Here is a 23299-nt window from a genome sequence, read left to right on the forward strand (position 1 = left end):
GCTGTGAATATCTTGGCTGCAGGCGTCTTGCCCACAGCATTTTCACTGCGTAACTAATTGGCCATAATACAATTTTGCCATAAAAGATAAAATAACCAGTTGACAGTTTGGTTTCATTTCTCTACTGACAAATCAACTGCCTTCAGCAGAGTTAATGTATTGAAGCTAAGTTATCAGTTTGGTTTCATTTCTCCACTGATGAAGTTCCCATCTTTATATTCTATAAATCTTAGCCAGCCCTCATAATGGCCTATATGGTGACAAGTAGACATGGTGGTTTCGAACAGTGGATGTTAACACCTATGTATATTGACCTGATAGAAAATACAGTGATAAAACACACTAGAAGTGTGAAGCAAGAGCGTGTGAAGCCAGACTGCCTGCTATACTCTCCTAAAAAAAATGATAGCATATCAGCGACAATAACAAAGCTCAGGTACAAATGCATTATGGCATTAGCATTTCTTCCACATTTTCCACAGAACTTTGGAACCATCTATCAATGGACATGTGACAATATGTCAAGAACGCACAGCATAGAAGGCTTTCACGACATAATACAAAGCTCGGTGGTAAATATGTATCCTGGTATTTGGAAAACCGATACCTCTCCTAATGAAAGAAGAAATTAATAATTCATTTTATTAATGTTTTCATGTTTCATAATGTCCTTTTTAATATCCCTCTTTTATTTCTCATTGTGATATCTTTTACAGCAAAATTACCTTCTAGCCAATGAGTTACGCAAAGAAGTCTACAGCAACGATGTCTACAGTAAAACTACTAGACGTGGGTAGAGTATATATCGTAAAAGGACTCCTCCCATTGAGTGGATCAGCACATCCAACACCTCACATATTTACCTTTTTTTTTTTTTTTGGGTGAGAATATTTAAGCTCTATTCTCTTAGCAAATTTCAATTCTACAACACTATGTTATTGACTATAGTCACCATGTTATACATTAAATTTTCAGATCTTGCTCATTTTATAACTGAAAGTTTGTACTCTTGTAGCAACTTTTTCCTATTTCTGCCACCCAATTCAAAAGTTAATCTCATCCAGAAACATCCTCACAGACACACCCAAAATAATGTTTAACCAGATATCTTGGCATTCCATGTTTCTGTCAAGTTATCACATAAACATAACCATCACAAAAATTAAAATAAAGTCAAATAAATTTATATTTCAAATACTGGTTATTTCATATTTCTCATCTTCATCCTATTTTAGTTTGTATTTTTGAAAATGTTTCATGATACATGAATAATACAATCATATAAGTGTGTGTGTGTTTATATCACATTCATGCACATTGCGTGCTCATGACATTCTTTTAAAGAGGTAGAGGCATGAACTCAAAAGTTTGGAGACAACTGGTTTAGAGAGTATGAAAATGAAAAAATGCTCACCCATTCTGAGCTTCTATTTTCAGTAATCATTTGTCAGGGCATCTATCTGGTGGCTGGTAAGTGGTATCAAAATGCAGTTACCAGCTTGACTGCCTTATGAGAAGTGGCATAAAATGATGTGGTTTTGAGGGGAAGTAAATGTAAAAATCATATCGAGCAAGAAGAGGTGGTAGCTGTGGCAAGCATTTAGCCTGCTCTTGAAGATGAACAGAATATTTAAAATCAAGGACAAATTTCCTTTTTAAAAAGCCAGGAAATACATGATCCATGTAAAGACTAAAGCAATGAATACCTAAGACAAGTACCTAGGGAAGATTTTAAGGAGGAAAAAAGCTTTTCCGTTTCAGTAAAAATTGTGTCTTATATTTAAAAAAGAGGGGAGCATATAGAGACTTGATAAGAAGGAAAGAAGGGAGACAGGTTGAGACATTGTGAATATCTACCACCATTTGCTGCCAGCTACTTATTCAAAATATTCTACTCCCTTCTCCCTTTGCTGCTCCCTTCCATTGAAACTTTGTTTTAACAGAATCAAAAATCGCAAGAACAAGCACACTGCAATCCTTTGCCAGCAGGTCCCTCCACTAAGGGAGCTCAACCCAGCGCTTATATCTAGTCACCACACACCAAGAACCCTAGGCTCATTATGAACCAATGTAGAATGTCCCGAGATTTTCTCTTTCTTTTCTCTCTCTCTCCTTCCCCCTCAGCCCCTCCTCCCCACTCTCTCTCTCTTTCTCTCTCTCTCTCTCTCTCTGTCAAACAAATAAATCCTCTTATTATAAAAATAAGAATTATAGTCTTGGAGTGCTTGGGAGGCTCAGTCAGCTGGGCATCCAACTCTTGATTTAGGCTCAGATCATGATTTTAGGGTCATGGGTTTGAGCCTCCAAGGGTACCATGCTCAGGAGGGAGCCTGCTTCAGATTCTCTCCCTCTCCCTGTGCCTCTACCCCCCTCCCCTCTCTCTTAAATAGATAAATAAAATCTTTTTTATTTGATCTCATGAGAAACACAAAGACAGAGACAGAGGCAGAGGGAGAGGCAGGCTCCCTGCGGAAATACTTTTTTTTTTTTTAATTTAATTATTTATTTGAGAGACAGAGAGGATGAGAGGAGGGAGGGGCAGAGAGAGAATCTCCAAGCAGACTCCCCACTAGGCACAAAGCCTGAACCAGGCTCCATCCTAGGACCCTGATTTCAAGACCCAAGCTGAAATCAAGAGTCAGTTGACCAACTGATGTAGCTATCCAGGCACCCCTAGCCTAGCTCCCTTTAAATATGATTCTATTTATACCATTATACTCCCTCCCCCAGTAACTCTCCCTTTCCTATTCTTTCATGATGGTTTCTAGATAATCTTTTTTGGTAGGAATATATGCTTTACATTATCTCAGATTTTTCTGTTGTCTATATCTCTTGGAAAATAGCTTTTTCCATGGTGACCCATTTCCCCAAGTTTGTCATCTTTAAGTGTGAGCTCATCTTCAACAGGCTATGTTCTAGAGTGATACAACCTGAGCCAAAGGCACCTGCCACCCAGGTGCCCCAATAAATAAATAAATAATTTAAAAAAAAAAGAAGAATTATAGTCTTGGCCATGAGCAACATCTACCATTTATTAAGCCTTTTTTTTTTTTAGCCAGATGCTCTGTATGCATGATTTTCATACACTGTCTCATTTCATCCTTCCAGCAACCCTAGGATGTAGATTCACCTACTCTTCACCATTTTCTAGAAAAGGAAGCTAAAGCTTAAGTAATTTGCAAGCCAAATCAGCGGCAGAGGCAGAATTTTATTTCAGACACTGACCTCTCCACTACTATACCAACAGTACTGAAACTTTGATGTGCATTTCACATGAAATACTGCTTAAAATACAGAGTCTTAGACCGCACCCCAAAGACTCTGACTCAGCAGACCTCAGAAATGTCCTTGGAATTTGCGCTTTTCCTAAGACACCCCCAGTAATGCTAATTTAGGTTGTTAGTATCTTTCTGGGACACACATTAATACTGTATTATAAGAGATCTCTTAAACTGGTAGTTCACTCTGACCAAACAAATTGAACTACATCTCAGATGTTAAAGGTTACTTTATAAGTAACTGACCTCTCTGATGTTATGAATTAAGGGAGAAGAACACAGACGAACACATACACATGTTCAAACTTACCAAACTGAAACACCAGAGGCTGTAATTTGCATTACAAAATTTTTCTGCAGTTTACAAAAAGGTTCTTTGCAGTGACAAATTTCCAAAACAAGATGCTACACTGCACTGCCCATAAATTGAGCAAAACTGGTCACTAAAACTAAAATATATAAATAAATAAAATTAATAGCAGAATTCCCAACACATAGAAAACCACAGACCAGTGAATTTAATTTTAACCATTGCAATTTTGTCTCCCATATATTTTTCTCAAATATCTACTGCCTGTGCCACTAATCTGCTCTTGAGGGAGAGCTGACCAAAAAAGCAAGTAAACAACAACCAGATAATTATTTTTTAAAACGCTCAAAAGTGGGACATCACAGTGGCTCAATGGTTGAGCATCTGCCTTCAGCTCAGGGCATAATCTCGGGGTCCTGGGATCGAGTCCCACATCGGGCTCCCCGCAGAGGGCCTGATTCTCCTTCTTCCTATGTCTCTGCCTCTCTCTGTGTGTCTCTCATAAATAAATAAATAAATAAATAAATAAATAAATAAATAAAATCTTTTAAAAAAACACTCAAAAGAACCAATTTGGGGTGCCTACATGGCTCCGTCGATTGAGCATCAGACCATTGATTTCTGCTCAGGTCATTGTCTCAGGATCGTGGGTTTGAGCCCCCATCAGGCTCCATGCTGGATGTGGAGCCTGCTTGGGATTCTCTCTCTGCGTCTGCCCTTTCCTGTCCCTCAAGGATGCATGCTCTCTCTTTCTCAAATAAATAGAGGAAGAAACAAATGAAAGAAAGAAGGAATGAATAAATAAATAAGTGAAACCAATCATGTCACATTTGACAACCTGATCTTTTTTGAGGATTTTATGCTTGTGATTTTATATTGTATTTATATGGCACAGTCATACCTTCTGCTGGTAAAGTTGTCCCTGGCTCATATATTACTGAATATGCCTCCTTATCATGGGTCTGTTTTGGACAGAGCATCAAGACTTCAAGGTACACTACCATTTGAATAAGTTTGTAAACAACTAGCCTAGCTCTCTCTCTCTTTTTTTTTTTTTTAAGATTTAGTTCTTTATTTGAGAGAGAGCATGAGAGGAAGGAGGGGCAGAGAGAGAATCTTTAAGCAGACTCCCTGCTGGGTGCAGAGCCGGAAACCAGGCTCCACCAGGACCCTGATTTCATGACCCAAGCTGAAATCTAGAGTCAGTTGCCCAACTGATAGCTCCATCAGAGCTATCCAGGCACCCCTAGTCTAACTCCCTTTAAATGATTCTATTTATACCATTTCAATTATATACTTCTCAGAAACACATTTATTATGTAATATAGTATGTGAAAGAAAGGATTTTTCAATTGTTGATTAAAATTGTTATTCTCATAGTGATTTTCCTGTTGCAAAGCTGTAGAGCCATGAGCCAGGAAGTCCACATCCCTGCATGACATAGAGAAGAATTACGCCCAAGAACTCTTGCATCGGGCTGTTGTACATCATCATCTCTGCTCTGCAGAACAGAGACATCGCTCAGCAAACAAAGGGCAGTAAGTGGGAGGAGCCCCAGGGGCATGTGGAAAACAAAGCCCAACCTCTGCTCCCAGCTGTTGACAGAGGGAATAGTATGTAAAGAGCCTCCAAGGATGACTAAATGCAGATTCTACTTGGAAGTTAAGAAACTGAGCTTCAAGGATGCCTGGGTGGCCAAGTGGTTGAGCATCTGCCTTTGGCTCAGGTCGTGATCTCAGTGTCCCTGGATCAAGTCCCACATCAGGCTCCCTGCAGAGAGCCTGCTTCTCCCTCTGCATATGTTTTTGCCTCTCTCTGTGTCTCTCATGAATAAATAAATAAATAAAATCTTTAAAAAAAAAAAAAAAGAAGCTGAGTTTCAGTTCTGGATAGTCAGCTTTAGCCATCAACTATGCTTTGAGCTATAAATATATTTCAAAGAAATGGCTGAGGAATAGATCTTGAATGATGGGAGGCAGACCCTTCCATAGCACAAAAGAAGTGCCTAATGGGTGCATGAGTACAGGGGTGAATAAAGCCCAAGATGATCTCTAGGAGCCAGAAATGGGTGGCGCCCAACAATGGCCCAACGCTATCCCCCCAGTGGCAGTACAGTCCTCCAAGGTCCTGTGCACACCTTCAGTACCACCAACCACTTCATCCTGGGAACAGTTTGCACACATAGATGGAGATGGCTTGTCCTTTGGAGCCACACCATCCACTGCACTTCTGCTCCTACTGTGTCCTTAGAGCATGCTAGACTCTGCATTCCCTCCAATGTGAGCTAATTACAAGTATGTCCTCATCTTTCATGCTCTGCATCCCAGACTGACAGTCCAGAAAGATGCTGGGTGACCTGGATCACCCTGCTGAGCCTTTACATGCCTTGACTTGATTTAGCCCATAGGTCCAAGCCCACCTGTGGAGAACACCTGTGGAAATTGCCACAGAACAAACTGAGTGCACTACACTGATGGTTTGCAGGTGGTGACAAATCCAAGTAGGGTCAAAAATATTTTTCCTGAAGAACATCAGCTTGAACTGGCAAGACAACAGACAAGCATTTGGGGCAAGGCTCTGAAAGGAGAAAGGAGGTGAAAGGAGCTGTCCCACTCCCATCTTCTGTGCATTTCTACCCTCCCCTGAGCAGCCAGGATGGTACGACCAAGTAATAAGTAAACTATATTAAACTGTACTGAAGAAAATATTTGTGTGCCAATTTCATCTTTATTGTACTACTGCTGTGGTGGTGGTTATGACTGTAAAAGCAGTAAGAATGGCTTGGACACTTGGGTTACTCTGTCAGTTAAGCATCCTACTTGTGATTTCAGCTCAGGGCATGATCTCACGGGTGGTGGGATTGAGCTCTGCTTTGGCCTTTGTGCTCTGCAGGGAGTCTGCTTGAGGATTCTCTCTCTCTCTCTCTCTCTCTCCTCAAACAAATAAATAATCTTTTTTTTTTTGTAAGAATAGCTAACACTAATTGAACACTTTCCATGTGCCACGCAGTATGCTAGGACTCACATCCATCATGTCACTTAATTCTCAAATCAACCCAACAAGGTGCCCTCTGTCTTTTATAGGAAGGGAAGTGAGGCTTAGAAGAGTAAAGTAATTTGCACTAACTTAGAATAAGCAGCAATCCTGACCAGGACAGCCAAGCAGTCCTAGGGACATCGTGGCCTGTGAGGGCCTTAATAAGCAGCCCTGTTTTATAGCACAACATTATATATATATATATATATATATATATATATATATATATATATATATTCCCCAAATGACTGAGATAAGCTTCCATCATACTCGTGGAAGCTAGGCAAGAAAACAGGTGCTTAAGACATTTTAGAAAGACTGCTATTCAAAATGATAAAAACAAACTAAATTTGGGTGCTCAAAGAAGTGGAGTTCAGTCAGCTGGAAAATGTAGTTATGTGAAATAGCTCATCACTGATGATGCTGGATAAATGGACTGTTGCCATATTAGTAATAGTAGTAGTCAGAGCAGCTCAATTAATAATATTAGTCAAGCTGCAATGGTTGGACAGATTGGTGTCAGAGGGAAGGGGGAATTAGAGAAACGTTTGGGAAGTCATCTATCTCTGACACAGATTCAGAGAGACCCGGGCCATCCAGGCCCACCTGCCCCTTTCCACCACCCTCACTCATTGCTCAAAGTGTAATGATGTTTCCAGGTAACGTATTCATTTCTCAACAACAAACGCTCAGCTATTCTTCTCTCATTGTGAACCCCCTAGCTCTGGATGCCTCTGTACTTGGGCACTGGCAGCATTTGAGAATATATATGTGCTGCAGCCCTGTGCACAGTACAAGGCTATAGTGAAAGCAAACGGATTCTCCTTGTCTGGTATATTGATGCTGTGCAGCAGAAAGCCAATAAGTGCATGACCTTGTTCCACACACAAATCCGTTCTTTTAACAGGCTTTTCCTCTAAGGCAGCAAGTCTGAGCTGGTAGGGAGAACAGAATGAATTTTCCTTTTAAGAAATGTATAAGACAGTACTCGTTTTTTCCAGCCTTTTTTTTTTTTTGTCTTTTATTTTCCCAGTTTCATAAAATATACTTATAAAAGCATCTCCCTACTTGCACATAATGATATTAGCCAAGCCATCTTGCTGAAAGGTCTTCCTTTCTCTGTTGGTTGCTGGAAATGGACCCCAGCCATATAGACTCAACACCAGTCCAGATTCTTATTGGTTACAATAGAGACGCCATATTTCTGCCTGTATTCCTATCTGATCTCTTGACTACATTGGACACATGGATATATGGATGGACAGTAAGACAAATAAGGAGATGCTATAGGTCAATAACTGCTTTCAAACCAATGCTATATAATTACGGAAGTACAGGTTTGATTTTCCTGCTCCTACATAACTCTTGTTTGAGGGTGTGCAAAGTTGAGACTGATTTATGCCATAGCACACCATGAATAAAGCTTTTGAAGCAAAGAAATGTAGCCACAAATGTTTAATTTGCATGTATGTTAATCGGTACTCAGCTTACATGGGATTGTCCCCGTGTACTACATAGGATCTAGCATCACAGCATTGTGTGTCCTACACTTACCAGACATCGATTATGTGCCAGGCACTGTGCTAGGTGATGGCCACTCAAAGATGGATAAAAAAAGAAAAAGGAAAAAAACAAAACAAAACAAAACCAGCAACTACAGGGCAGTGCCACACAATGAGGATTAATGAACACCATTTTTTAAAACTGTTTGAACACTGTTCTGTTTCAAACTGAAAACCACCCCTTTCTCCCTCCACCCATGAATCAGTCAAGAACAAAAGGAAATGATTCTGAATTTTTCGCTTTCTTTCCAAGCACCTTGGGAAGAGCCAGGCATGGAGCCAAAAGGGAGGGGGATTTTGCTAAGGAAAAACACCACCCTGTTTGGCTTTGATGGAGAAAAAAAAGAAAGAAAGAAGCAACTGCATCATGTATCGAGGCACGAATGATGTGTATAGGAAAAGAGTGTTTTTATGGATAACTGCCATGGGCGAAACAGCAGATCTAATCAAAAGCACTACACACGTGGATGTTCCCAGCCTCTGGGAGAAGGGAACTCTTACAACGGCTGGATTTCTAAGTTTTTCTTCTTCAATTCAGCAGAGGGTAGACAGCCTTACAATGCATAAAATATTCCTCACAGCCTCCCTGTCCTCCCAGCAGGAAAAAAAAAAAAAAAAAAAAGGCAAGAAAGAAGACTCATCACTAAGACAAACCATTAATTCCAAATTAATTCCAAACTAATAAAATTCTCTTATCTCCATCACACAGGTGAGTTGTGGTGTGAATATCCGTGAGGCTCCATACATATGAGCCTTGTCACTGCTCTCCGCTCGCCCTTCCCAGGGGCTCGGGAGCGGAGTCTCGGCTTCGGGGAACAAGAACCTTCGGTCTGATGGTCCCGGCACCGTCCCTCTGCCCACCTCCGCCGCGTCCCCCTTGGATCCCCACCAGAGGCTGAGGCAGCCCCGACCCCAGCGCCGCGGCCGCTGTCGCCCCCAGAGGGCGCTGTCCGCCCCCGCCGCCGCCCCCGCGGGCCTCCCCGGGTCACCTGCGCGAGCCTGCTCTCCCGCAGCCACTTTTTGCAAAGTCTAAACCTTGCACAGGCCTGAGCAGGCAGGAGCGGGAGAGGGAGCCGGGCGAGGAGGCCGGGCCTGGCGCCCAGAGGCCGAGGGAGGACAGGCCTCGCCCCGGGCCTGGGCCCGCTGCGGGGCTGCAGGTGCCCGTGCTGCTTGGCGTCGCCAGGCCCGGGTGGTGGGTGGTGGGTGGTGGGTGGTGGATGGTGGGTGGTGGGTGGTGGCGAACCACCCACCAAGAGGACGGCCAAGGCCTAACAGGACGGCGGGGGAGGGAGGGCCTGTGTCACTAAAGACAGCCCTACCCAGGGTTTCTGGGTATCCGAGGGTCAGATCAAAGATACCAAATCCCCCAGGAAACTAGACCCCAAATAGATATGGGTGGTTGTTTGTTTGTTTAAGGTTTTGCTTATTTATTCATGGGAGACAGAGATCGGGGCAGAGACACAGGCAGAGGGAGAAGCATCCTCATCCTCAAGGAGAGCCCCATGTGGGACTCGATCCCGGGTCTCCAGGATCACGACCTGAGCCGAAGGCAGACGCTCAACCACTGAGCCTTCAAGGGGCCCACAACTGTGTTTTAAAACCAGATCCAGGGCAGCCCAGGGGGGCTCCGCGGTTTAGCGCCGCCTTCAGCCCGGGGCGTCATCCTGGGTCCCGGGATCGAGTCCCGCATCGGGCTCCCTGCATGGAGCCTCTGGGAGAGGGAAAGCCTCTCCCTCTGCCTGCTTGTGTCTCTGCCTCTGTGTGTGTGTGTGTGTGTGTGTGTGTGTGTGTGTGTGTGTGTGTCTCATGAATAAATAAAATCTTAAATAAAAAGAAAAAAACAGATCCAGATGCAGCTATTCCCCACATCTCCTTTGACCATCCCAAGACCCCCCCCCCCCCCCATAATCGGACAGCCCTGGCTGACACTGTGCACTTGTGCTATGCCAGGCACCGGGTAAAGTTTGCGCGGATCCCCCTCTGCTCCCAGCGCCCCTCCAGCCCCTCCAGCCCCTCCAGCACGGGTGCTATGACACCGCACCTATAAGTGACAGACACCTGGAGTGAAAACCGCCAAGAGAATCCAGTCAGCGGTATAGGAGCTGGGGTTTGCAGCCCGCCGATCTGATTCCAGAGTCCACATCCCTAACTACTAGGCTCATTGGGCTGTAAATGCCGTCCCTCTGGCAACAGCCAGAAAAACTTAATAGGCTGCTAAACCCAAATAGTAAAATCCAACTTGATTGAACCCCCATCAACCCCGCCAAGATGGTAGAGTGAGGATGTCCCCAGTGTCTTTCTTGTTTAGCAGATGCCAAAGGGTATGGAATATAGAAAAGAAATTAGGCTCCTGTGAAAAGTTAGTGAAACCCCAATTAGAAAAATGAAGTAGGGGTAATGGGGGGCTCCATGGGTTAAGCATCAGACTTGCGCTCAGGTCATGACCTCAGGGTCCTGGGATGGAACTCAGCTAGGAGCCCCACGTTGGGCTCCATAATTCATGGGGAGTCTGCTTGTCCCTCTGCCCCTTCCACTGCTCATGTGCACACTGGCACTCTCTCTCTCTCTCAAATAAATCAATAAAATCTAAAAACAAACAAACAAACAAAGGAAAAACAAAGTATGGGGGTATCTCAGTGGCACATTCAGTTAAGAGACTCTTGGTTTCTGCTCAAGTCATGATCTCCAGGTAGTGAGATCAGCCCCTGGGTAGAGCCCCAAGTTCAGCTCAGAGTGGAGTCAGTTGAGGTTTCTCTCTTCCTCTCCCTGGATCCTTCCCCCCTTTTTGTGTGCAAGCTCTCTCTCTCTTGGTCTCTCTCTCTCTCACACACAACTAAATAAATTTAAAGAAAGAGGGGATCCCTGGGTGGCTCAGTGGCTTAGCACCTTCCTTTGGCCCAGGGCATGATCCTGGAGTCCCAGGATCGAGTCCCCCGTCAGGCTCCCCGCATGGAACCTGCTTCTCCCTCTGCCTCTCTCTCTCTCTCTCTCTCTCTCTCTCTCTCTCTCTCTCTCTCTCTCTCTGTGTCTATCATGAATAAATAAATTAAATTTAAAAAAAAATAAAAAATAAATTAATTAAAAAAAAAGAAAAAAAAAAGAAAGTGAAGCCTAGGAAATCAGTCTCCTAGAATTGTACAGAGACCCAACATCCAGGATATTCCAGAGATTTTTTTTTTTTTTAACCAATCCAAGCCCAACCCCGACTCTGAGAACCCAGGCAAGTAGGATCCTTCTGCGGGAGGCGGCTCTACCATCACCAGGCCCTCTGCTCTGAATCCGTTCCCCTCCCTCCCTCAGATTCATTTGCTCCCCATGGACTGAGAAGCTCCAGCCTTTCCTACATGAATCGTCTCCAGTTTTTCCCTCTTTACCTCAGCAATTCAATAAATCCCCCCTTTTGGGTTTTTTTCCTTTTGTTTTGGCAAAATGAATGTTTTTCCTCCTTTCCAAACCATTTAGTCTACTCATACACCTGGACTCAACCATGATCCCCACCCGCCTGTCATGTCCTACTCTTGGCCTCTTCCCCTCTACCTACAAATCTGTGCTACTCTCACACTGTAAGAAATGCAATCAATTAATGAATAAAAAATTTTAAACCATCCTTTGACCCATGCTCCTCTTTGTAAGCAGGTTTACAAAATTGCTCAGTCAGAAGAGTCACCTGGGTCCTTGCGAATGACAGTCTCCCAGGCACTTTCCCCTAGATATTGACTTATCTGGTCTGAGACATGGCACAGGAGTCTGCGTGACTGGGCAAGTTTGGGGAACACCTCCTTGCAGCTCTGCTTTCCGTGTCTACACACGCTGTGCACATGGACTATCATCACTGTCCTCACCTCCCACTCACCCACAAGCACACTGCAAAGCTCCCACCCTAACAAATTTTTCTCTTGTGGGTGTTTTGTAACATGACAACAAAGCCAAGTGGAACTACAAGTCCCAGAATTTCCTAACCTTCACAGTGCTGGGTGAGGGCTGGCCACTCAGAGAAGGCTGCATGAGACCTATGGAGCAAGAGGGCAGCAGTGGGGTCATGCCCTGATGGAGATCCCTGGAGGACCTAGGACCCACTGGCTCAGTGTGTTGTCAGGGGTGCCCTCAGGCCCATGGCTCCTCTTCCTGCAGGATTTCCTCCTTCAGCTTCTCTGAGTCCCGGGTCAAGCATAGTATAGTTCCACGGCAAAGGACAATGGCTCTTGTGGGTCATCTGTGTCCTCAAGGTTGAAGGCAGAGAGAGAGAGAGGCAGGTTACAATTTTTCCTTTTAGGATGAGTTTGTCTTCACAAGTTTCTGTTTGCCCTCAAATCACCCTGCTCATAGCCAATTTTTCTTCCCAACTTCTGGCCCCCACTAGATGCAGAGGCAACAGCCCTCCATAGACTTCACTATGTGGTCCAACTGCTATAAGAAATTCCATATGCACGTCACTCGACAGTGGTTCTGCTTCTCTGACTAAACCCTATCTGATGTACACACTGAGAAGTGACTCCAGGGGAGGAGAACCCTAAAGATGGGTTCCGTGACTTGGAACTGGTTTATGTACAATTGATTCTCTGATATGATTAGATTTAACGGCCCTGTCACCAGTGGCAAAAGAGACATTGGTAGCCTGTGGCATGCAATGGCAAAATATTCATTAAATTGTCATCTGAAACACTTATAATTGTCCACAAGACAAGGCTTTTCATGATCAAATAGTTGCTGCTATAATAGATTTTGGTGCAAATAAAGAATATAACATTTGGTTGCTTTGAAGAATATTAGAAAACTCAACCAAGAAAAAAAATAAACAATAAGTTTGGGGCCTCTCAATCCCAGTCTGAGGTTTGAGGAAAGGACCACAAAGCTTCCAGGACAGCCTAACAAAGCTCTTGTCTCCTGTAGCCAAGATTTCTAGAGAAAGAGAGAGAAAAGAAAAAAAAAAAAAGACAGAGAAAGAAAGAAAGTTCAATCTTAAGGATTGATGACTCACAAAACAAACTGAATTTGCAATCTTGCAGGATCTCTTATGCTTAATTATGTTAAACTTGTTATGTGCATTTTACCACAATAAAAAATTTTTTAAAAAAAACCTACTTAATCGAATGGATCCCTCTTCAGGGTGCCTGGCTGGCTCAGTCGGAGGGGCATGAGATTATTGATCTTGGGGCTATGAGTTCAAGCCCTGCATTGGGTATAGACATTGCTTAAATAAATAAAATAAGTAAACTTTTCTAAAAAAAATAAATAAGTCCCTCTTCAAACTATGATTCTCAAACTTTTTGAAGTGGAGGAAACTTTTTAACATTATGAATTTCACCCCTCACATTCCTGCCCACACACACACAGAAACATATGATGGTGGTTGTACTTTTAGTGTTTTTGAAGGAGAAAAAAGGTAAGGAAAAGTAATATATAATCTGATAGATATATATATCAGAGCAGGGGCACTGGGGTGGCTCTGTGGTTGAGCATCTGCCTTTGGCTCAGGGAATGATCTCAGGGTCCTGGGATCGAATCCCTCATCGGGTTCTCTTCAGGGAGCCTACTTCTTCCTCTGCCTATGTCTCTGCCTCTCTCTGTGTATGTATCATGAATAAATAAATATAAAAATATATATATCAGAGCACTGGTATGGTCCCTGAAGAGGCGAGTTTCTGCCAAATTGTCAGTGGAAGCAGCCCTTCCTCCTCGTCTTTCTCTTTCTGAGTTTCTCCCATCTCCACAAAGGCAGTTTCCTTATAGAGGATTGCTGATTCTCCCCACAACCTACCCATATGACTCTCAATGCTTCTAGACCTATGACCAGACACAAGTCCCAGCAGGCCTCAGAAGCTAAAGTACAAAGTGTGACCCATGAAGGGATGCAATATGCTCCAAAATTACAAACATTTGTGAACTTTTATCAACAACATCTTTGGAAATGTATTTAGGAATGAACCCTACAGCTGTTGGATCAGGGTAGAAGGGATTGGATTGATCCAAATTTGTTGATAGGGTGCACTGAGCAAAGATTCTAGATTTAGTGTGTTAACTTAAGAAGCTGGGGATGATTCTAAAAGTTTCTGCATTGGTTTCCTGGAACACAGGAACAAAAGTGACCTATTCTGAGTGAAGTTGAAATGCCAAAACTTCCTTGGTAAACAAAAGAAGATATCTAGAGGCTAAGGAAGATCAGAATTGTAGACTTACCATATCTGACCTGTTGTCTCATTCCCTAATTATGCCCTCCAGGATGGTTTGGGGCCCTTCTCTCACCAAGACTATAAGAAATGAATTTATAAGGACATCCTTGAAGAGCTCTATGGTGGCTCTTCTCTGCAGGCCAAGAATAACTACCATCAACTTAGCAAATTCACTGAAGTTCTGGGGTAGCAGGGGCCTTAATTATAGAGATGAGGTTAGCCAGGTTACCATAATGGGCAGCAGAGCCAGAGCAAGAATCATAATGGTTTAAACCATCAAAATCTTTGGCATTGACTAATTGATCTTGGTATCTCTAGAACTGAAACAGATGTACAACCTAGTAGATTTAGATCTGGTGACAAGAAGTCTGAGTCAAATCATCACACTAGAGAGTTGTGACCTTTTCCTAGATTTGAGCTAGTTCACCAACCCAGGGCCTTTGGAATGAGGGTACGCTGGTTTCCCTTCAGAAATGTCCCACTTACACAGCTAATAATTAGCTGATACATCTCCCAAAAGTCTGCTGTGACTCCTAATTCCCAACATGCTTGTGGACTACAGCATGTGACACCATGGTCTGCCTCCCCCTTGAAACTTCCAATCCGTGTCATCCCTAAAATCACATGCTTCTGCTCCTTCTGCTGCATGTCTGACTCTCCTTCCCAGGTTCTTCTTTCTAATCCCTAAAAATGACCAGCCCTACATTTCTATCCTGGTCCCTTTTCTCTTCTCATTTCCTGAAACATTTACTTCAGTAGTTCCTACATCTCTTCTACCTAGAGGTTCCAAACTTGCCTATGAGCATCATCACTGCTTTTAAGTTAGCCCAACATCAAACACCTAGATGTACTATTGCCACCTTGAAGCCATCCCATATCTGCTATGGACAGAATGTTTGTGTCCCCTAAAATTCATATGTTGGATCCCTGCCCCCCCCCCCCGATAGTATTAGGAGGTAAGGCGTTGGGAGGTAATTATGTCACAACGGTGGAGCCTTCATAAATGGGATTAGTGCCCTTATAAAAAGGACCCCAGGGATCCCTAGGTGGCACAGCGGTTTGGCGCCTGCCTTTGGCCCAGGGCGCGATCCTGGAGACCCTGGATCGAATCCCACGTCGGGCTCCCGGTGCATGGAGCCTGCTTCTCCCTCTGCCTGTGTCTCTGCCTCTCTCTCTCTCTCTCTCTCTCTCTCTCTCTGTGACTATCATAAATTAAATAAAATAAAATAAAAATAAAAATAAAAAATAAAAAATAAATAAAAAGGACCCCAAAGAACTCTGTTGTCCTTGCTCTACCATGTGAGAATACCAGAAGTGGACAGTCAGCAACTCTGAAGATTCTCACCAGATCCCGACCATGCTGGCACCCTGATTTCAAACTTCCTGCCCCCAAAACTGGGAGAAATACATTTCTCTTGTTTATCAGTGACCCAGTCTGTGGAATTCTGTTATAGCAGACCAAATAGACTAAGATAATATCATTTTTCCTTCTGTTCCCCTATTAACACCACGATCTTCCTAATCAAACTAGAAACATCAGGCCTCCTTGACTCCACTTCCCCCTTTTCCTTTCTACATCTCATTGGTCACCAAAGAGTAGCAATTTTATGTGTAGTCTCACCTTTCTACTTCTAGAAACATGACCCAAGATCAAATCTGTGGCATTCCTGGAAGAAATACGGCAGCCTTCCACTTCCATTCTCTCTCCCAAAAATCCAGCTGACTCTTCCTTATGTATGTACTATTTTGGTGTGTGAAGTTCCATTACTCAAAAACCCACGGTGTTCGGCAGTCTGGGTGGCTCAGGGGTTTAGCGCCATCTTCAGCCCAGGATGTGATCCTGGAGACCCGGGATCGAGTCCCACATCAGGTTCCCTGCATGGAGCCTGCTTCTTCCATTGCCTGTATCTCTGCCTCTCTTTCTGTGTCTCTCATGAATAAATAAATAAAATCTTAAAAAAAAAAAAAAAAACACTGTGAATCCTACTTGCCTATAAAATACAACCCAAGCTTCAGAATTTAGTATTTTTGCCCTTTATTAACTGGCCTTTAATCAGCATTCCTCATACCATGACATTTTTAGGTCTTTTACCATCCACTGAATACGACCCAAATGTTCTCATTTCTACATCTCTATTCACAGCATTCCCTATCTGCCATGCCTTCCTCATCTCTACCTGTTCACTTATTCCATACATACTATTGAACATCTCCCATGGTAAGGCCTTGTCCATATCAGGGCATGATTCCTCTCTTGGATTACTTAGATTCTGGCCTGTTGAAATCCTATGATTGCTACAAGGCTCGTCCATGTGCCATCACCTCTGTGGACTCCTCCTTGGTCTCCTGGCCAGAGGTGACCGCCTGACCACTGTGCTCCTTACCTCGTTCATAGTATTTGTCCACACATATGCTAGTCATTCATCCCTGGAACTGTTGTAATTGCAGTTCCCTCTGCCCAGTAAGCTTTTCCTAGACTCCTCATAGCTGAATCCCTCACTTCCTTCAAATGGCACAGCCTCAGAGTCTTCTCTAGCCACTCTACCCAAACTATTCCTCCAACTTTTATCCTTCTTCATTTTTCTTCCTTGAAATTATCAGTACTTTAAGTGGGAGTGTGTGTGCGCACATGTGTGTGTAGTTGGTTGTTCGTGTATTATATGCCTACATCTACCCAGTGGGCTACCAGGGATGCTGTATCCTGAAATTGTCCTTTAGAAACAACAATCACCTCTCCCTAATCGCCTATCTTAACTTCACAAAGAATATCCAACTAGGAAATGGTAGTTTATATGTTCTTTGGGCCAAATCAAGTTCTTAGAATATCCTTTCCCCAATAATTATATCCACAAGCAGAAAGGAAGAAAAATGGGCATTTATTCTCTCCTGTCCAGCTCATTGCTTTTGATTTTATTTTCTGGTTATATCTAAAACAACCACTGCCTTCTTCCCAAGCTTAGTAGAGTATAAATTAAGAATGTAACAAATGTCTCTGAATGGAATCCCCCTCCCCAAGAAACAGAATGCTGAATCTTTTTTCCATTGCTCAATATCCTCCAGATGATCTGAAATATTGATGGCACTAACCACTGACCACAGCTCTCTCAGTGGGGACTACCATAGTCCCTTCCCACAGAACAGCCAGGGGACCAGGAGCTGCAAAAGCAGAGAACCATAAAAGCAGGAACAAAGATACTCAGCCCCACATTCACCTGGCTTTGGGACAGACCCAGCCCTTCATGTCCCATTAGCCCTAGAAGGAAAGAATCTTGGGAGGAGGCCTCCCTCACTTTGGATTCTCCAGAGTTTGTGTCCTTTAATTTTGTGGGTACCACAGAGTCAGTATTTTTTTTAACAATCGCTGACTGGGTAACTTCAGTCTTAGGTGGCAGTGGCATCTCATTCTTCCACAATATGTCTGAGAACAGTAGGTTGCTAGTGAAGGTGAACTATCCTTTCTTTGCCCCCTTCTCCCTCCCCCAGCATGATTGGGATCACCCAACAGAAAAGGGAAGCCTTGACTCTTCTGATGAATGTATGGCCCCTCCTGATAGACTAGCCTCAGAAAGGCCTCTTGTGAAGGGTAAAGCACTCAAGCCTGACACTACTGGACACCCAGAGCAAGGAATGTCAAGACAATGGGCTCTGCACTAAGGCTTTCCACAAAACAACAAGGCCAGGGCAATTGCCTTTCCTGACCCTCAAGTGACAATCGTGTTCAACGCCTTCATTCACAGCCCATCAGAGGGCTGCTTGTTATAGATCTGTGGCCTCTATGACATGTGGGTCCCTATGGCACACACATCTGTAGCTGTCCTCACCCGTCTTCCCACCAGCCAGATAGGTCTCTTCCACTTCTCTAATACTTGGTCTGATCTATGACTTAATTATCTAGCCTCGATTAATTTAATTCACTGTAGAATCAATCAGGCCAACTGAAAACTGTCAACTCAAAGAAATTCTTCACAGATTCTCTAGTGTATTTGTGAAGGGAATAACAGCCTGTCACTTGTAGACAAGTCGCTTAATTTCTCTGGGCCTGGGTTCCCTCACAAATAAAACGAGGTAGATTTGTTGGTGGCTCTAACACTGGCTGCATATTAGAATCATCTGGGGAACTTGTAAACCAACTATGGGGCCTGGGCCCCTCCTTCCCAGACCAATTAAGTTGGAATCTGGTGGGGAGGGGTGGAGGCTGAGGCCCCAGTATTTTTTAAAAGCTCCCTAGGGAGCATGCAACCACCTTGGGGGAATGACCAACAGATTGGATGATCCCTCAGACTGCTTTAGTGCCAGCCTCACTCTACCCTGAAAGCCCTTATGATGTGCCTTGAGCATCTGTCATTCGAGTGACCTCTTAACCCACCCAGTGATGTCTTATTGTCCCAAGTAAGAAGTTCAGTTGCAAACAAAATACCCTCCTCAGAGGCTGAATGTGTCTTTCCAGAAGACAGGACCAGATGTCTTTAGGATTTTCCCTGGACCTTCAATCCATCAAGCAATGCATAGAGAGGACAGTAATCAACACCCGTGCCCTTACTGCAAAGGTAACCTGGTGACCCCTTCCCCCTCTCCTTACCCATTCTCTCCCTGACCTGCATTCACCCATTCATCCCACACAGACCTGTCAAGTGCCTGAAACTCCACAGGTGGACCATAAGGCCTCATGGCCAAGGTGCAATCTGGGCAACACCGTGAGAGACAGCCCCTTTTTCTTTCTGCTATGTTCTACAGCTTTATTCCACACAGAATGATGCACAGCCTCGTACTGTCATTATTTCACAAGTCAGTCATTTCCTACACCAAATTTTCGGACCCTGCACAGCACAGAGCACATAGTAGGCTCTGAGTAGAAACCCTTTGAGATGGAGGAGGAAAAGGCAGAAATAAGGCTGAGGGGCTGAAAGAAGTGTCATTATCTGTAATAGAACACATGCCCCTGGGCAGCACCCCCCCTTGGCCATCCTTCACCCCTCCCTGACTCCTCAAAGCCAATGCCAGCCTTCAGTGCTGCTTGCAAGTGCCCCTGACTCCCCTGCACTCTCCGCAGCACAAGAGCTCCCTTCCAATTCCCTTCAAATCCAGAAATGTGGCCAAATCAATTTATAGAGCAGAGTTTTTCCAATGTGCAGTGTTTTTCTATAATGAACCTGCCTGTACCTTGGCTTCTCTCTCAAAGAAGACATAGGCAGCAACCGTCACTTCGAATGAGCAGTGAATTTATAATGAAACTGAAATCTACCATTGTCTCTTCAATCTCTGCTAAGCCACACCTTCTCTGAGAAGCACAAAATTATGTACCCCTTTAGTGGGCATTCAAGTTGCAAAATAAACAACCAACCGTGGCTAAATACAAAATGGTAATTTTTTTAAACACATTTTTATCTTGAAATATTCTTTCACTTAAAAATCACGTCATATTAATATGAACACTAAGTCCTCTTCCTTACTTGTGCCCTGACTTGTTTAGGGAGAAATAGTCAGATTTTTCTTTTCATTTTCCGAGTACAAAAGTACCATAATATTGACAGTGCTTTTCCAAAACGACACAGGGTCTTATATTAGGTGTTAACAGGAGAAGGCAAAGCTGTATTTTAAACTATGATGACCTAAGAGCTAAAGGATGCCAAAAAACATAGCAGTTTTTGGAATGAGCACACAGCTTGGAACCAGGCACCATGTTTTTTAATTCAGATAATAGGGGCGCTTGGCAGGGTCTGCTTTGCCAAGTCTGCATGATTTGACTGTACAATCACGAGCTCTGAAGCCTCCACCTAATTCTCAAGATTAGTGAGATCTTAGAGCCTTTCCTCAGCACCATCCGGGATCAGAGTGGAAGAAAGATGAATGGAAACCAGGTACATGTGTGTAGCCTTAAAAAAGAAAAGGTTTATATGTCTGTAGTCTCCAGAGGCTTATAATGGAACCTCAATAATAGCTGAGCTGGGAAAGAGGCAGGGGCCTGTAGCTTCATCCCCTGGAGGAAGAAATTATGATATTGTCAAGTAGTGAGAAAAATTAAAAATTGAAAATGTTACCAACGAGAATGTTGGACTGAACGGCAGACTGTATTATACTTTGTTGTCCTTTGTATTCAAAGATAATGCACCTGACAGTGATTGTTCTCTGAGCCTTAGCATGTGGCTTAAATACCAATGGGGAAACTCAAGAGTCTTTTCCATGCTCTATAAATTGTTCGGTGCTTTGCTACAGCCATGTCACTGTTTCTTGCTCTGTAGCTTCGATTCATGGTTAACCTGAAGCCTTTGGTCCAAGGGGAGGGATCTCATGCCTTCCTGCCCACAGTGGGATGATCAGCTCGTGGCTGTGGTTTAACAGAGGTCAATGCTACACAGAATAGCCAGGGAGCCACTCTTGTAGGAGGGACATACCTTCCCCCCACCCCAATAACTTAGGGAACAGTGAAGCACGTAATGGTGGTCAAAGACATGGAGTAGAGAGCACAGACCAAGCCTCCAGTCTCTCAGCCCTGCTCAAATGAAATGCTGAGCCTCAGAGAACAGAGTCACACCAACCAGAGCCACCATTTATTAGGCACCTATACCAGGGATTTACATTTAGTACCTGACTTAATTCTCACAATAGCCATGCCGCATAAGGATTATAATTTTCATTTATAGATGAGGACACTGAGGTCCAGACCAATTAAGTTATTTGTCAAGGGTCAAAAAGTTAATAAAGAGGACCTCTGGTTTCCAGTCCAGCCGTTCTGTCCTGACAACTAAAAAGCTGAAAAAAACTAAAAAACCAACAATTCTTAGATCCATCAAGGAAGTGAGGTCACACAGCAAACAACTGCCCCTCTAAACTGGAGAGACGGACAAGCAAAAACAGAGAATCACAACTTCCCACAGCATATATCCATGAGCAGAAACCAACCCAGAAACCAGAGCTAGGGCAGAACCATCTGAACCATAATTGACAAATTGCTAGAGTCTTGGTGTGGGCAAATCTCAAAGTTAAAAACTCTAGGGGGACCCAGTCATAAGGGGGAACCCACACATTTGTGAATTTCACCTCCAGGAACTCAACTAGATCCTCATACGAAATATCAGAGAAAAATCCCCAGTAATTCCAGCAGGAAGAGGGGAAAGGAATCATTTTGGAATGCATCAGAGCATTGTGTTGTGCTTCATTGTTGTTGTTGTTTTTAAAAATTTTATTTATTTATTTATTCATGAGAGACACACAGAGAGAAGCAGAGACATAGGCAGAGGGAGAAGCAGGCTCTCTGTGGGCATGCAATGTGGACTTGATCCTAGGACCCCAGGATCATGCCCTGAGCGGAAAGGCGGACACTCAACCACTGAGCCACTCAGGTGTCCTGCATTCTGTTGTTTTTAACAAGGCCTGCCCTCAGAACAACCTATTTTATCAGAACGTAACCCACTTGAGTTAGAGGCAGATTGCCAACTCCTAGCCTTCTCTTCCTATCTTACCCCACTTACAGGGAGAAAAAAACTGAAACACACTGGTGAAGCTCACAGTCCAGGGTAACAAGCTCACCAAAAACTCTGTGGACCTAATTATAGGACCACAGAATGCTTCCCCTCCCCCCATGCCTTATCACCACATCACTAAAAGCCTACTTACTGCAGTTCCTTTCACCCAGTACATCATGTTCACCTTTCAATAAAAAATTACAAGGCACACTAAAAGTCAAAAACACACAAATTGAAGAGCCTTGACAAGTACCAGAATCAGAGTCAGATATTATAGAAATGTCAGAATTATCAGATCAGGAATTTTTTGAAACTGTGATTAATATGCTAAGGGATTTGACAGAAATGTAGACAACAGAAAGGACAGATGGATAGTGTACCCCAGGGAGGGGTGGGGGAAATGGTAATTCTAAGATTTAAAAAGAAACAATAGAGATCAATACCTTGTACTGGAAATGAAGAATGCCTTTGATGGACTTGTTAGTAGACTGCACATGGCTGAAAGAAGTCCTGAGCTTGAGGATAGAACAATAGAAACTGAAAAGTAAAGAGAAAAAAGACTGAATAAAAACAGAACAGAACACTCAAAAACTAAGGGACAACTATGAAAGCTATAATATATGCATATTGAGGATGTCAGAAGAAGAAAGAAACAGAAGAAATACGTGAAGCTATAATGACTGAAATTTTTTCCAAATTCCCCAAACACCAAACCACAGGCACAGAAACTTCAACAAAACCAAGCATGATAAATGCAAAACCAAACACAAATACGCCTACACATCAGCATATCATATTCAAAGTTCAGAAAATCCAAGATGAAAACCTCCAATGAAGCCCAAGGAAGAAAATACCTTACCTGTCGAGGAGCAAAGATAAGAATTATATCAGACTACTCCTCAGAAACCACACAAGAAAGAAGGAAGTAAAGTGAAATATTTAAAGTACTAAGGAAAAAAAAAAACCCCATCCTCTACAATTCTATTCTCTCTGAGACTAGCTTTCCAAGGTGTAAGAAAAAGAAAGACCTCCTGAGAAACAAAAATTGAGGAAATTTGTTGCCAGTAGATCTGCTTTGTAAGAAATGTTAAATGAAATTCTTCAAAGATGGAATCCCTGGGTGGCTCAGCAGTTTAGCACCTGCCTTTGGCCCGGGGTGTGATGCTGGAGACCTGGGATCGAGTCCCACATCGGGCTCCCTACATGGAGCCTGCTTCTCCCTCTGCCTCTCTCTCTTTCTCTCTCTCTTTCTCTCTCTCTCTCTCTCTCATGAATAAATAAATAAAATCTTTAAAGAAAAACTCTTCAAAGAGAAGGAAAATGAGACAAGTCAGAACTCACAACTACATGAGGATAGGAAGTGTGTTGGAAACTGAATGAGTGAAGGTAAAACAAAAAACATTTATTTTTCATATTCCTAATTGATGACAGCATTTATTAAAAATAATAGCAACAATAATAATATGCAGATGCCAAGGAA

The sequence above is a fragment of the Vulpes lagopus genome, chromosome 2 (genome assembly GCF_018345385.1).
Source record: "Vulpes lagopus strain Blue_001 chromosome 2, ASM1834538v1, whole genome shotgun sequence".
NCBI lineage: Eukaryota > Metazoa > Chordata > Mammalia > Carnivora > Canidae > Vulpes > Vulpes lagopus.